The 10,000-nt window shown below is 48.6% G+C and overlaps 22 non-coding genes across 22 annotated transcripts; 11 read left to right on the top strand and 11 right to left on the bottom strand.

Annotated features, from left to right (window-relative positions):
* Positions 1 to 404: 404 nt before the first annotated feature.
* TRNAK-CUU (transfer RNA lysine (anticodon CUU)) lies at positions 405 to 477 on the bottom strand. Its single transcript has one exon. It is a non-coding gene; the product is annotated as a tRNA-Lys (tRNA).
* Positions 478 to 592: 115 nt separating this feature from the next.
* TRNAG-GCC (transfer RNA glycine (anticodon GCC)) lies at positions 593 to 663 on the top strand. Its single transcript has one exon. It is a non-coding gene; the product is annotated as a tRNA-Gly (tRNA).
* Positions 664 to 969: 306 nt separating this feature from the next.
* TRNAK-CUU (transfer RNA lysine (anticodon CUU)) lies at positions 970 to 1,042 on the bottom strand. The gene has a single exon. It is a non-coding gene; the product is annotated as a tRNA-Lys (tRNA).
* A 495-nt stretch (positions 1,043 to 1,537) lies between these two features.
* TRNAK-CUU (transfer RNA lysine (anticodon CUU)) lies at positions 1,538 to 1,610 on the bottom strand. The gene has a single exon. It is a non-coding gene; the product is annotated as a tRNA-Lys (tRNA).
* Positions 1,611 to 1,727: 117 nt separating this feature from the next.
* On the top strand, positions 1,728 to 1,798 carry TRNAG-GCC (transfer RNA glycine (anticodon GCC)). The gene has a single exon. It is a non-coding gene; the product is annotated as a tRNA-Gly (tRNA).
* Positions 1,799 to 2,104: 306 nt separating this feature from the next.
* Positions 2,105 to 2,177, bottom strand: TRNAK-CUU (transfer RNA lysine (anticodon CUU)). Its single transcript has one exon. It is a non-coding gene; the product is annotated as a tRNA-Lys (tRNA).
* Positions 2,178 to 2,294: 117 nt separating this feature from the next.
* On the top strand, positions 2,295 to 2,365 carry TRNAG-GCC (transfer RNA glycine (anticodon GCC)). The gene has a single exon. It is a non-coding gene; the product is annotated as a tRNA-Gly (tRNA).
* Positions 2,366 to 2,671: 306 nt separating this feature from the next.
* TRNAK-CUU (transfer RNA lysine (anticodon CUU)) lies at positions 2,672 to 2,744 on the bottom strand. The gene has a single exon. It is a non-coding gene; the product is annotated as a tRNA-Lys (tRNA).
* Positions 2,745 to 3,429: 685 nt separating this feature from the next.
* On the top strand, positions 3,430 to 3,500 carry TRNAG-GCC (transfer RNA glycine (anticodon GCC)). The gene has a single exon. It is a non-coding gene; the product is annotated as a tRNA-Gly (tRNA).
* Positions 3,501 to 3,996: 496 nt separating this feature from the next.
* On the top strand, positions 3,997 to 4,067 carry TRNAG-GCC (transfer RNA glycine (anticodon GCC)). The gene has a single exon. It is a non-coding gene; the product is annotated as a tRNA-Gly (tRNA).
* Positions 4,068 to 4,374: 307 nt separating this feature from the next.
* TRNAK-CUU (transfer RNA lysine (anticodon CUU)) lies at positions 4,375 to 4,447 on the bottom strand. The gene has a single exon. It is a non-coding gene; the product is annotated as a tRNA-Lys (tRNA).
* Positions 4,448 to 4,941: 494 nt separating this feature from the next.
* TRNAK-CUU (transfer RNA lysine (anticodon CUU)) lies at positions 4,942 to 5,014 on the bottom strand. Its single transcript has one exon. It is a non-coding gene; the product is annotated as a tRNA-Lys (tRNA).
* A 117-nt stretch (positions 5,015 to 5,131) lies between these two features.
* TRNAG-GCC (transfer RNA glycine (anticodon GCC)) lies at positions 5,132 to 5,202 on the top strand. The gene has a single exon. It is a non-coding gene; the product is annotated as a tRNA-Gly (tRNA).
* Positions 5,203 to 5,508: 306 nt separating this feature from the next.
* On the bottom strand, positions 5,509 to 5,581 carry TRNAK-CUU (transfer RNA lysine (anticodon CUU)). The gene has a single exon. It is a non-coding gene; the product is annotated as a tRNA-Lys (tRNA).
* Positions 5,582 to 5,698: 117 nt separating this feature from the next.
* TRNAG-GCC (transfer RNA glycine (anticodon GCC)) lies at positions 5,699 to 5,769 on the top strand. The gene has a single exon. It is a non-coding gene; the product is annotated as a tRNA-Gly (tRNA).
* Positions 5,770 to 6,831: 1,062 nt separating this feature from the next.
* Positions 6,832 to 6,902, top strand: TRNAG-GCC (transfer RNA glycine (anticodon GCC)). The gene has a single exon. It is a non-coding gene; the product is annotated as a tRNA-Gly (tRNA).
* Positions 6,903 to 7,777: 875 nt separating this feature from the next.
* TRNAK-CUU (transfer RNA lysine (anticodon CUU)) lies at positions 7,778 to 7,850 on the bottom strand. The gene has a single exon. It is a non-coding gene; the product is annotated as a tRNA-Lys (tRNA).
* A 117-nt stretch (positions 7,851 to 7,967) lies between these two features.
* On the top strand, positions 7,968 to 8,038 carry TRNAG-GCC (transfer RNA glycine (anticodon GCC)). Its single transcript has one exon. It is a non-coding gene; the product is annotated as a tRNA-Gly (tRNA).
* A 495-nt stretch (positions 8,039 to 8,533) lies between these two features.
* TRNAG-GCC (transfer RNA glycine (anticodon GCC)) lies at positions 8,534 to 8,604 on the top strand. Its single transcript has one exon. It is a non-coding gene; the product is annotated as a tRNA-Gly (tRNA).
* A 306-nt stretch (positions 8,605 to 8,910) lies between these two features.
* Positions 8,911 to 8,983, bottom strand: TRNAK-CUU (transfer RNA lysine (anticodon CUU)). The gene has a single exon. It is a non-coding gene; the product is annotated as a tRNA-Lys (tRNA).
* Positions 8,984 to 9,100: 117 nt separating this feature from the next.
* On the top strand, positions 9,101 to 9,171 carry TRNAG-GCC (transfer RNA glycine (anticodon GCC)). The gene has a single exon. It is a non-coding gene; the product is annotated as a tRNA-Gly (tRNA).
* A 306-nt stretch (positions 9,172 to 9,477) lies between these two features.
* Positions 9,478 to 9,550, bottom strand: TRNAM-CAU (transfer RNA methionine (anticodon CAU)). Its single transcript has one exon. It is a non-coding gene; the product is annotated as a tRNA-Met (tRNA).
* Between the last annotated feature and the right edge of the window lie 450 nt (positions 9,551 to 10,000).

Below are 10,000 nucleotides of genomic sequence, written 5' to 3'. Positions count from 1 at the left end.
CGCTAGCGTCAAAACAGACCCTGTCAAGCATTGGTGGTTCAGTGGTAGAATTCTCGCCTGCCATGTGGGAGGCCCGTGTTCGATTCCCGGCCAATGCAATACGCTTGATTTTGTTCTTTTGCCTGTTCTTCAAAATGGGTATCCTTGGTTCCATTTCTCCTTGACTAACTCCTTCCAAGTAAAATAGCATCCTGGATGCAAACAGCCATGTCAGCTGTTTGTCAGGGAAGGAGTGTAATTATGGGTTGGTTTTCATGCCTCTTGGGCCTTCCATTGAAAGTTTGTTTACTTTTATTGCTCCATTCAAGGTCTCTTTTTTTAGTTCATTTTTTTGTCTGATCAGGATGGGAAGAGGACTTGTAAGCTGACAGTTGGGGGAAGAATGACGAAAATAAACCAACCTCCGCCCAACGTGGGGCTCGAACCCACTACCCTGAGATTAAGAGTCTCATGCTCTACCGACTGAGCTAGCCGGGCTCAGTGTAGCTACATTGTGGGGCTATACAGCAGGATAGAGACGGCATCGGTGGAAAACATCCCAGTCCGGCCCCTAAGTCAAAACAGCCGCTAGCGTCAAAACAGACCTCGTCAAGCATTGGTGGTTCAGTGGTAGAATTCTCGCCTGCCACGTGGGAGGCCCGGGTTCGATTCCCGGCCAATGCAATACTCTTGATTTTGTTGTTTTGCCTGTTCTTCGAAATGGGTATCCTTGGTTCCATTTCTCCTTGACTAACTCCTTCCAAGTAAAATAGCATCCTGGATGCAAACAGCCATGTCAGCTGTTTGTCAGGGAAGGAGTGTAATTATGGGTTGGTTTTCATGCCTCTTGGGCGTTCCATTGAAAGGTTGTTTACTTTTATTGCTCCATTCAAGGTCTCTTTTTTTAGTTCATTTTTTTGTCTGATCAGGATGGGAAGAGGACTTGTAAGCTGACAGTTGGGGGAAGAATGACCAAAATAAGCCAACTTCCGCCCAACGTGGGGCTCGAACCCACGACCCTGAGATTAAGAGTCTCATGCTCTACCGACTGAGCTAGCCGGGCTCAGTGTGTCTGCATTGTGGGGCTATCCAGCAGGATAGAGATGGCATCGGTGGAAAACATCCCAGTCCGGCCCCTAAGTCCGGCAGGAGCCGCTAGCGTCAAAACAGACCCCGTCAAGCATTGGTGGTTCAGTGGTAGAATTCTCGCCTGCCCCGCGGGAGACCCGTGTTCGATTCCCGGCCAATGCAATACTCTTGATTTTGTTGTTTTGCCTGTTCTTCAAAATGGGTATCCTTGGTTCCATTTCTCCTTGACTAACTCCTTCCAAGTAAAATAGCATCCTGGATGCAAACAGCCATGTCAGCTGTTTGTCAGGGAAGGAGTGTAATTATGGGTTGGTTTTCATGCCTCTTGGGCCTTCCATTGAAAGGTTGTTTACTTTTATTGCTCCATTCAAGGTCTCTTTTTTTTAGTTCATTTTTTTGTCTGATCAGGATGGGAAGAGGACTTGTAAGCTGACAGTTGGGGGAAGAATGACCAAAATAAACCAACCTCCGCCCAACGTGGGGCTCGAACCCACGACCCTGAGAGTAAGAGTCTCATGCTCTACCGACTGAGCTAGCCGGGCTCGGTGTGTCTGCATTGTGGGGCTATACAGCAGGATAGAGACGGCATCGGTGGAAAACATCCCAGTCCGGCCCCTAAGTCCGGCAGGAGCCGCTAGCATCAACATAAACACCGTCAAGCATTGGTGGTTCAGTGGTAGAATTCTCGCCTGCCATGCGGGAGGCCCGGGTTCGATTCCCGGCCAATGCAATACTCTTGATTTTGTTGTTTTGCCTGTTCTTCGAAATGGGTATCCTTGGTTCCATTTCTCCTTGACTAACTCCTTCCAAGTAAAATAGCATCCCGGATCCAAACAACCATGTCAGCTGTTTGTCAGGGAAGGAGTGTAATTTTGGGTTGGTTTTCATGCCTCTTGGGCCTGCCATTGAAAGGTTGTTTACTTTTATTTCTTCATTCAAGGTCCCTTTGTTTAGTTCATTTTTTTTTCTGATCAGGATGGGAAGAGGACTTGTAAGCTGACAGTTGGGGGAAGAATGACCAAAATAAACCAACATCCGCCCAACGTGGGGCTCGAACCCACGACCCTGAGATTAAGAGTCTCGTGCTCTACCGACTGAGCTAGCCGGGCTCGGTGTGGCTGCATTGTGGGGCTATACAGCAGGATAGAGACGGCATCGGTGGAAAACATCCCAGTCCGGCCCCTAAGTCCGGCAGGAGCCGCTAGCATCAACATAAACACCGTCAAGCATTGGTGGTTCAGTGGTAGAATTCTCGCCTGCCATGCGGGAGGCCCGGGTTCGATTCCCGGCCAATGCAATACTCTTGATTTTGTTGTTTTGCCTGTTCTTCGAAATGGGTATCCTTGGTTCCATTTCTCCTTGACTAACTCCTTCCAAGTAAAATAGCATCCCGGATGCAAACAACCATGTCAGCTGTTTGTCAGGGAAGGAGTGTAATTTTGGGTTGGTTTTCATGCCTCTTGGGCCTGCCATTGAAAGGTTGTTTACTTTTATTTCTTCATTCAAGGTCCCTTTGTTTAGTTCATTTTTTTTTCTGATCAGGATGGGAAGAGGACTTGTAAGCTGACAGTTGGGGGAAGAATGACCAAAATAAACCAACATCCGCCCAACGTGGGGCTCGAACCCACGACCCTGAGATTAAGAGTCTCATGCTCTACCGACTGAGCTAGCCGGGCTCGGTGTGGCTGCATTGTGGGGCTATACAGCAGGATAGAGACGGCATCGGTGGAAAACATCCCAGTCCGGCCCCTAAGTCCGGCAGGAGCCGCTAGCGTCAAAACAGAACCCGTCAAGCATTGGTGGTTCAGTGGTAGAATTCTCGCCTGCCACGTGGGAGGCCCGGGTTTGATTGCTGGCCAAAGCAATACTCTTGATTTTGTTGTTTTGCCTGTTCTTCCAAATGGGTATCCTTGGTTCCATTTCTCCTTGACTAACTCCTTCCAAGTAAAATATCATCTTGGATGCAAACAGCCATGTCAGTTGTTTGTCAGGGAAGTACTGTATTTATGGGTTGGTTTTCACGCCTCTTTGGCCTTCCATTGAAAGGTTGTTTACTTTTATTTCTTCATTCAAAGTCTCTTTGTTTAGTTCATTTTTTTTTTCTGATCAGGATGGGAAGAGGACTTGTAAGCTGACAGTTGGGGGAAGAATGACCAAAATAAACCAAACTCCGCCCAACGTGGAGCTCGAACCCACGACCCTGAGATTAAGAGTCTCATGCTCTACCGACTGAGCTAGCCGGGCTCGGTGTGTCTGCATTGTGGGGCTATCCAGCAGGATAGAGATGGCATCGGTGGAAAACATCCCAGTCCGGCCCCTAAGTCCGACAGGAGCCGCTAGCGTCAAAACAGACCCCGTCAAGCATTGGTGGTTCAGTGGTAGAATTCTCGCCTGCCACGCGGGAAGACCGGGTTCGATTCCCGGCCAATGCAATACTCTTGATTTTGTTGTTTTGCCTGTTCTTCGAAATGGGTATCCTTGGTTCCATTTCTCCTTGACTAACTCCTTCCAAGCAAAATAGCATCCTGGATGCAAACAGCCATGTCAGCTGTTTGTCAGGGAAGGAGTGTAATTATGGGTTGGTTTTCATGCCTCTTGGGCCTTCCATTGAAAGGTTGTTTACTTTTATTGCTCCATTCAAGGTCTCTTTTTTTAGTTCATTTTTTTGTCTGATCAGGATGGGAAGAGGACTTGTAAGCTGACAGTTGGGGGAAGAATGACCAAAATAAACCAACCTCCGCCCAACGTGGGGCTCGAACTTACAACCCTGAGATTAAGAGTCTCATGCTCTACCGACTGAGCTAGCCGGGCTCGGTGTGGGTGCATTGTGGGGCTATACAGCAGGATAGAGACGGCATCGGTGAAAAACATCCCAGTCCGGCCCCTAAGTCCGGCAGGAGCCGCTAGCGTCAAAACAGACCCCGTCAAGCATTGGTGGTTCAGTGGTAGAATTCTCGCCTGCCATGCGGGAGGCCTGGGTTCGATTGCCGGCCAATGCAATACTCTTGATTTTGTTGTTTTGCCTGTTCTTCGAAATTGGGCATCCTTGGTTCCATTTCTCCTTGACTAACTCCTTCCAAGTAAAATAGCATCCCGGATGCAAACAGCCATGTCAGCTGTTTGTCAGGGAAGGAGTGTAATTTTGGGTTGGTTTTCATGCCTCTTGGGCCTGCCATTGAAAGGTTATTTACTTTTATTGCTCCATTCAAGGTCTCTTTTTTTAGTTCATTTTTCTGTCTGATCAGGATGGGAAGAGGACTTGTAAGCTGACAGTTGGGGGAAGAATGACGAAAATAAACCAACCTCCGCCCAACGTGGGGCTCGAACCCACGACCCTGAGATTAAGAGTCTCATGCTCTACCGACTGAGCTAGCCGGGCTCGGTGTGGCTGCATTGTGGGGCTATACAGCAGGATAGAGACGGCATCGGTGGAAAACATCCCAGTCCGGCCCCTAAGTCCGGGAGGAGCCGCTAGCATCAACATAAACACCGTCAAGCATTGGTGGTTCAGTGGTAGATTTCTCGTCTGCCACGCGGGAGGCCCGGGTTCGATTCCCGGCCAATGCAATACTCTTGATTTTGTTGTTTTGCCTGTTCTTCGAAATGGGTATCCTTGGTTCAATTTCTCCTTGACTAACTCCTTCCAAGTAAAATAGCATCCTGGATGCAAACAGCCATGTCAGCTGTTTGTCAGGGAAGGAGTGTAATTATGGGTTGGTTTTCATGCCTCTTGGGCCTTCCATTGAAAGGTTGTTTACTTTTATTGCTCCATTCAAGGTCTCTTTTTTTAGTTCATTTTTTTGTCTGATCAGGATGGGAAGAGGACTTGTAAGCTGACAGTTGGGGGAAGAATGACCAAAATAAACCAACCTCCGCCCAACGTGGGGCTCGAACCCACGACCCTGAGATTAAGAGTCTCATGCTCTACCGACTGAGCTAGCCGGGCTCGGTGTGTCTGCATTGTGGGGCTTTCCAGCAGGATAGAGATGGCATCGGTGGAAAACATCCCAGTCCGGCCCCTAAGTCCGGCAGGAGCCGCTAGCGTCAAAACAGACCCCGTCAAGCATTGGTGGGTCAGTGGTAGAATTCTCGCCTGCCACGCGGGAGGCCCGGGTTCGATTCCCGGCCAATGCAATACTCTTGATTTTGTTGTTTTGCCTGTTCTTCCAAATGGGTATCCTTGGTTCCATTTCTCCTTGACTAACTCCTTCCAAGTAAAATATCATCTTGGATGCAAACAGCCATGTCAGCTGTTTGTCAGGGAAGTACTGTATTTATGGGTTGGTTTTCACGCCTCTTTGGCCTTCCATTGAAAGGTTGTTTACTTTTATTTCTTCATTCAAGGTCTCTTTGTTTAGTTCATTTTTTTTTCTGATCAGGATGGGAAGAGGACTTGTAAGCTGACAGTTGGGGGAAGAATGACCAAAATAAACCAACCTCCACCCAACGTGGGGCTCGAACCCACGACCCTGAGATTAAGAGTCTCATGCTCTACCGACTGAGCTAGCCGGGCTCGGTGTGGCTGCATTGTGGGGCTATACAGCAGGATAGAGACGGCATCGGTGGAAAACATCCCAGTCCGGCCCCTAAGTCCGGCAGGAGCCGCTAGCATCAACATAAACACCGTCAAGCATTGGTGGTTCAGTGGTAGAATTCTCGCCTGCCACGCGGGAGGCCCGGGTTCGATTCCCGGCCAATGCAATACTCTAGATTTTGTTGTTTTGCCTGTTCTTCGAAATGGGTATCCTTGGTTCCATTTCTCCTTGACTAACTCCTTCCAAGCAAAATAGCATCCTGGATGCAAACAGCCATGTCAGCTGTTTGTCAGGGAAGGAGTGTAATTATGGGTTGGTTTTCATGCCTCTTGGGCCTTCCATTGAAAGGTTGTTTACTTTTATTGCTCCATTCAAGGTCTCTTTTTTTAGTTCATTTTTTTGTCTGATCAGGATGGGAAGAGGACTTGTAAGCTGACAGTTGGGGGAAGAATGACCAAAATAAACCAACCTCCGCCCAACGTGGGGCTCGAATTTACAACCCTGAGATTAAGAGTCTCATGCTCTACCGACTGAGCTAGCCGGGCTCGGTGTGGGTGCATTGTGGGGCTATACAGCAGGATAGAGACGGCATCGGTGGAAAACATCCCAGTCCGGCCCCTAAGTCCGGCAGGAGCCGCTAGCGTCAAAACAGACCCCGTCAAGCATTGGTGGTTCAGTGGTAGAATTCTTGCCTGCCACGTGGGAGGCCTGGGTTCGATTGCCGGCCAATGCAATACTCTTGATTTTGTTGTTTTGCCTGTTCTTCGAAATGGGTATCCTTGGTTCCATTTCTCCATGACTAACTCCTTCCAAGTAAAATAGCATCCTGGATGCAAACAGCCATGTCAGCTGTTTGTCAGGGAAGGAGTGTAATTATGGGTTGGTTTTCATGCCTCTTGGGCCTTCCATTGAAAGGTTGTTTACTTTTATTGCTCCATTCAAGGTCTCTTTTTTTAGTTCATTTTTTGTCTGATCAGGATGGGAAGAGGACTTGTAAGCTGACAGTTGGGGGAAGAATGACGAAAATAAACCAACCTCCGCCCAACGTGGGGCTCGAACCCACAACCCTGAGATTAAGAGTCTCAAGATTTACCGACTGAGCTAGCCGGGCTTAGTGTGGCTTCATTGTGGGGCTATACAGCAGGATAGAGACGGCATCGGTGGAAAACATCCCAGTCCGGCCCCTAAGTCTGGCAGGAGCCGCTAGCATCAACATAAACACCGTCAAGCATTGGTGGTTCAGTGGTAGAATTCTCGCCTGCCACGCGGGAGGCCCGGGTTCGATTCCCGGCCAATGCAGTACTCTTGATTTTGTTGTTTTTTTCCTGTTCTTCTAAATGGGTATCCTTGGTTCCATTTCTCCTTGACTAACTCCTTCCAAGTAAAATAGCATCCTGGATGCAAACAGCCATGTCAGCTGTTTGTCAGGGAAGGAGTGTAATTTTGGGTTGGTTTTCATGCCTCTTGGGCCTGCCATTGAAAGGTTGTTTACTTTTATTGCTCCATTCAAGGTCTCTTTTTTTAGTTCATTTTTCTGTCTGATCAGGATGGGAAGAGGACTTGTAAGCTGACAGTTGGGGGAAGAATGACCAAAATAAACCAACCTCCGCCCAACGTGGGGCTCGAACTTACAACCCTGAGATTAAGAGTCTCATGCTCTACCGACTGAGCTAGCCGGGCTCGGTGTGGGTGCATTGTGGGGCTATACAGCAGGATAGAGACGGCATCGGTGGAAAACATCCCAGTCCGGCCCCTAAGTCCGGCAGGAGCCGCTAGCGTCAAAACAGACCCCGTCAAGCATTGGTGGTTCAGTGGTAGAATTCTCGCCTGCCACGTGGGAGGCCCGGGTTCGATTGCTGGCCAATGCAATACTCTTGATTTTGTTGTTTTGCCTGTTCTTCCAAATGGGTATCCTTGGTTCCATTTCTCCTTGACTAACTCCTTCCAAGTAAAATATCATCTTGGATGCAAACAGCCATGTCAGCTGTTTGTCAGGGAAGTACTGTATTTATGGGTTGGTTTTCACGCCTCTTTGGCCTTCCATTGAAAGGTTGTTTACTTTTATTTCTTCATTCAAGGTCTCTTTGTTTAGTTCATTTTTTTTTCTGATCAGGATGGGAAGAGGACTTGTAAGCTGACAGTTGGGGGAAGAATGACGAAAATAAACCAACCTCCGCCCAACGTGGGGCTCGAACCCACGACCCTGAGATTAAGAGTCTCATGCTCTACCGACTGAGCTAGCCGGGCTCGGTGTGGCTTCATTGTGGGGCTATACAGCAGGATAGAGACGGCATCGGTGGAAAACATCCCAGTCCGGCCCCTAAGTCCGGGAGGAGCCGCTAGCATTAACATAAACACCGTCAAGCATTGGTAGTTCAGTGGTAGAATTCTCGCCTGCCACGCGGGAGGCCCGGGTTCGATTCCCGGCCAATGCAATACTCTTGATTTTGTTGTTTTGCCTGTTCTTCCAAATGGGTATCCTTGGTTCCATTTCTCCTTGACTAACTCCTTCCAAGTAAAATAGCATCCTGGATGCAAACAGCCATGTCAGCTGTTTGTCAGGGAAGGAGTGTAATTATGGGTTGGTTTTCATGCCTCTTGGGCCTTCCATTGAAAGGTTGTTTACTTTTATTGCTCCATTCAAGGTCTCTTTTTTTAGTTCATTTTTTGTCTGATCAGGATGGGAAGAGGACTTGTAAGCTGACAGTTGGGGGAAGAATGACCAAAATAAACCAAACTCCGCCCAACGTGGAGCTCGAACCCACGACCCTGAGATTAAGAGTCTCATGCTCTACCGACTGAGCTAGCCGGGCTCGGTGTGGGTGCATTGTGGGGCTATACAGCAGGATAGAGACGGCATCGGTGGAAAACATCCCAGTCCGGCCCCTAAGTCCAGCAGGAGCCGCTAGCGTCAAAACAGACCTCGTCAAGCATTGGTGGTTCAGTGGTAGAATTCTCGCCTGCCACGCGGGAGGCCCGGGTTCGATTCCCGACCAATGCAATACTCTTGATTTTGTTGTTTTGCCTGTTCTTCGAAATGGGTATCCTTGGTTCCATTTTTCCTTGACTAACTCCTTCCAAGTAAAATAGCATCCTGGATGCAAACAGCCATGTCAGCTGTTTGTCAGGGAAGGAGTGTAATTATGGGTTGGTTTTCATGCCTCTTGGGCCTTCCATTGAAAGGTTGTTTACTTTTATTGCTCCATTCAAGGTCTCTTTTTTTAGTTCATTTTTTTGTCTGATCAGGATGGGAAGAGGACTTGTAAGCTGACAGTTGGGGGAAGAATGACCAAAATAAACCAACTTCCGCCCAACGTGGGGCTCGAACCCACGACCCTGAGATTAAGAGTCTCATGCTCTACCGACTGAGCTAGCCGGGCTCGGTGTGTCTGCATTGTGGGGCTATCCAGCAGGATAGAGATGGCATCGGTGGAAAACATCCCAGTCCGGCCCCTAAGTCCGGCAGGAGCCTCTAGCGTCAAAACAGACCCCGTCAAGCATTGGTGGTTCAGTGGTAGAATTCTCGCCTGCCACGCGGGAGGCCCGGGTTCGATTCCCGGCCAATGCAATACTCTTGATTTTGTTGTTTTGCCTGTTCTTCGAAATGGGTATCCTTGGTTCCATTTCTCCTTGACTAACTCCTTCCAAGTAAAATAGCATCCCGGATGCAAACAACCATGTCAGCTGTTTGTCAGGGAAGGAGTGTAATTTTGGGTTGGTTTTCATGCCTCTTGGGCCTGCCATTGAAAGGTTGTTTACTTTTATTGCTCCATTCAAGGTCTCTATTTCTAGTTCATTTTTCTGTCTGATCAGGATGGGAAGAGGACTTGTAAGCTGACAGTTGGGGGAAGAATGACAAAAATAAACCAACCTCCGCCCAACGTGGGGCTCGAACCCACGACCCTGAGATTATGAGTCTCATGCTCTACCGACTGAGCTAGCCGGGCTCGGTGTAGCTACATTGTGGGGCTATACAGCAGGATAGAGACGGCATCGGTGGAAAACATCCCAGTCCGGCCCCTAAGTCCGGCAGGAGCCGCTAGCGTCAAAACAGACCTCGTCAAGCATTGGTGGTTCAGTGGTAGCATTCTCGCCTGCCACGCCGGAGGCCCGGGTTCGATTCCCGGCCAATGCAATACTCTTGATTTTGTTGTTTTGCCTGTTCTTCGAAATGGGTATCCTTGGTTCCATTTCTCCTTGACTAACTCCTTCCAAGTAAAATAGCATCCTGGATGCAAACAGCCATGTCAGCTGTTTGTCAGGGAAGGAGTGTAATTATGGGTTGGTTTTCATGCCTCTTGGGCCTTCCATTGAAAGGTGGTTTACTTTTATTGCTCCATTCAAGGTCTCTTTTTTTAGTTCATTTTTTTGTCTGATCAGGATGAGAAGAGGACTTG

Source organism: Leptodactylus fuscus, chromosome 3, assembly GCF_031893055.1.
Source record: "Leptodactylus fuscus isolate aLepFus1 chromosome 3, aLepFus1.hap2, whole genome shotgun sequence".
Taxonomy (NCBI): Eukaryota; Metazoa; Chordata; class Amphibia; order Anura; family Leptodactylidae; genus Leptodactylus; species Leptodactylus fuscus.
This window is presented reverse-complemented; position numbering and strand designations above follow the sequence as displayed.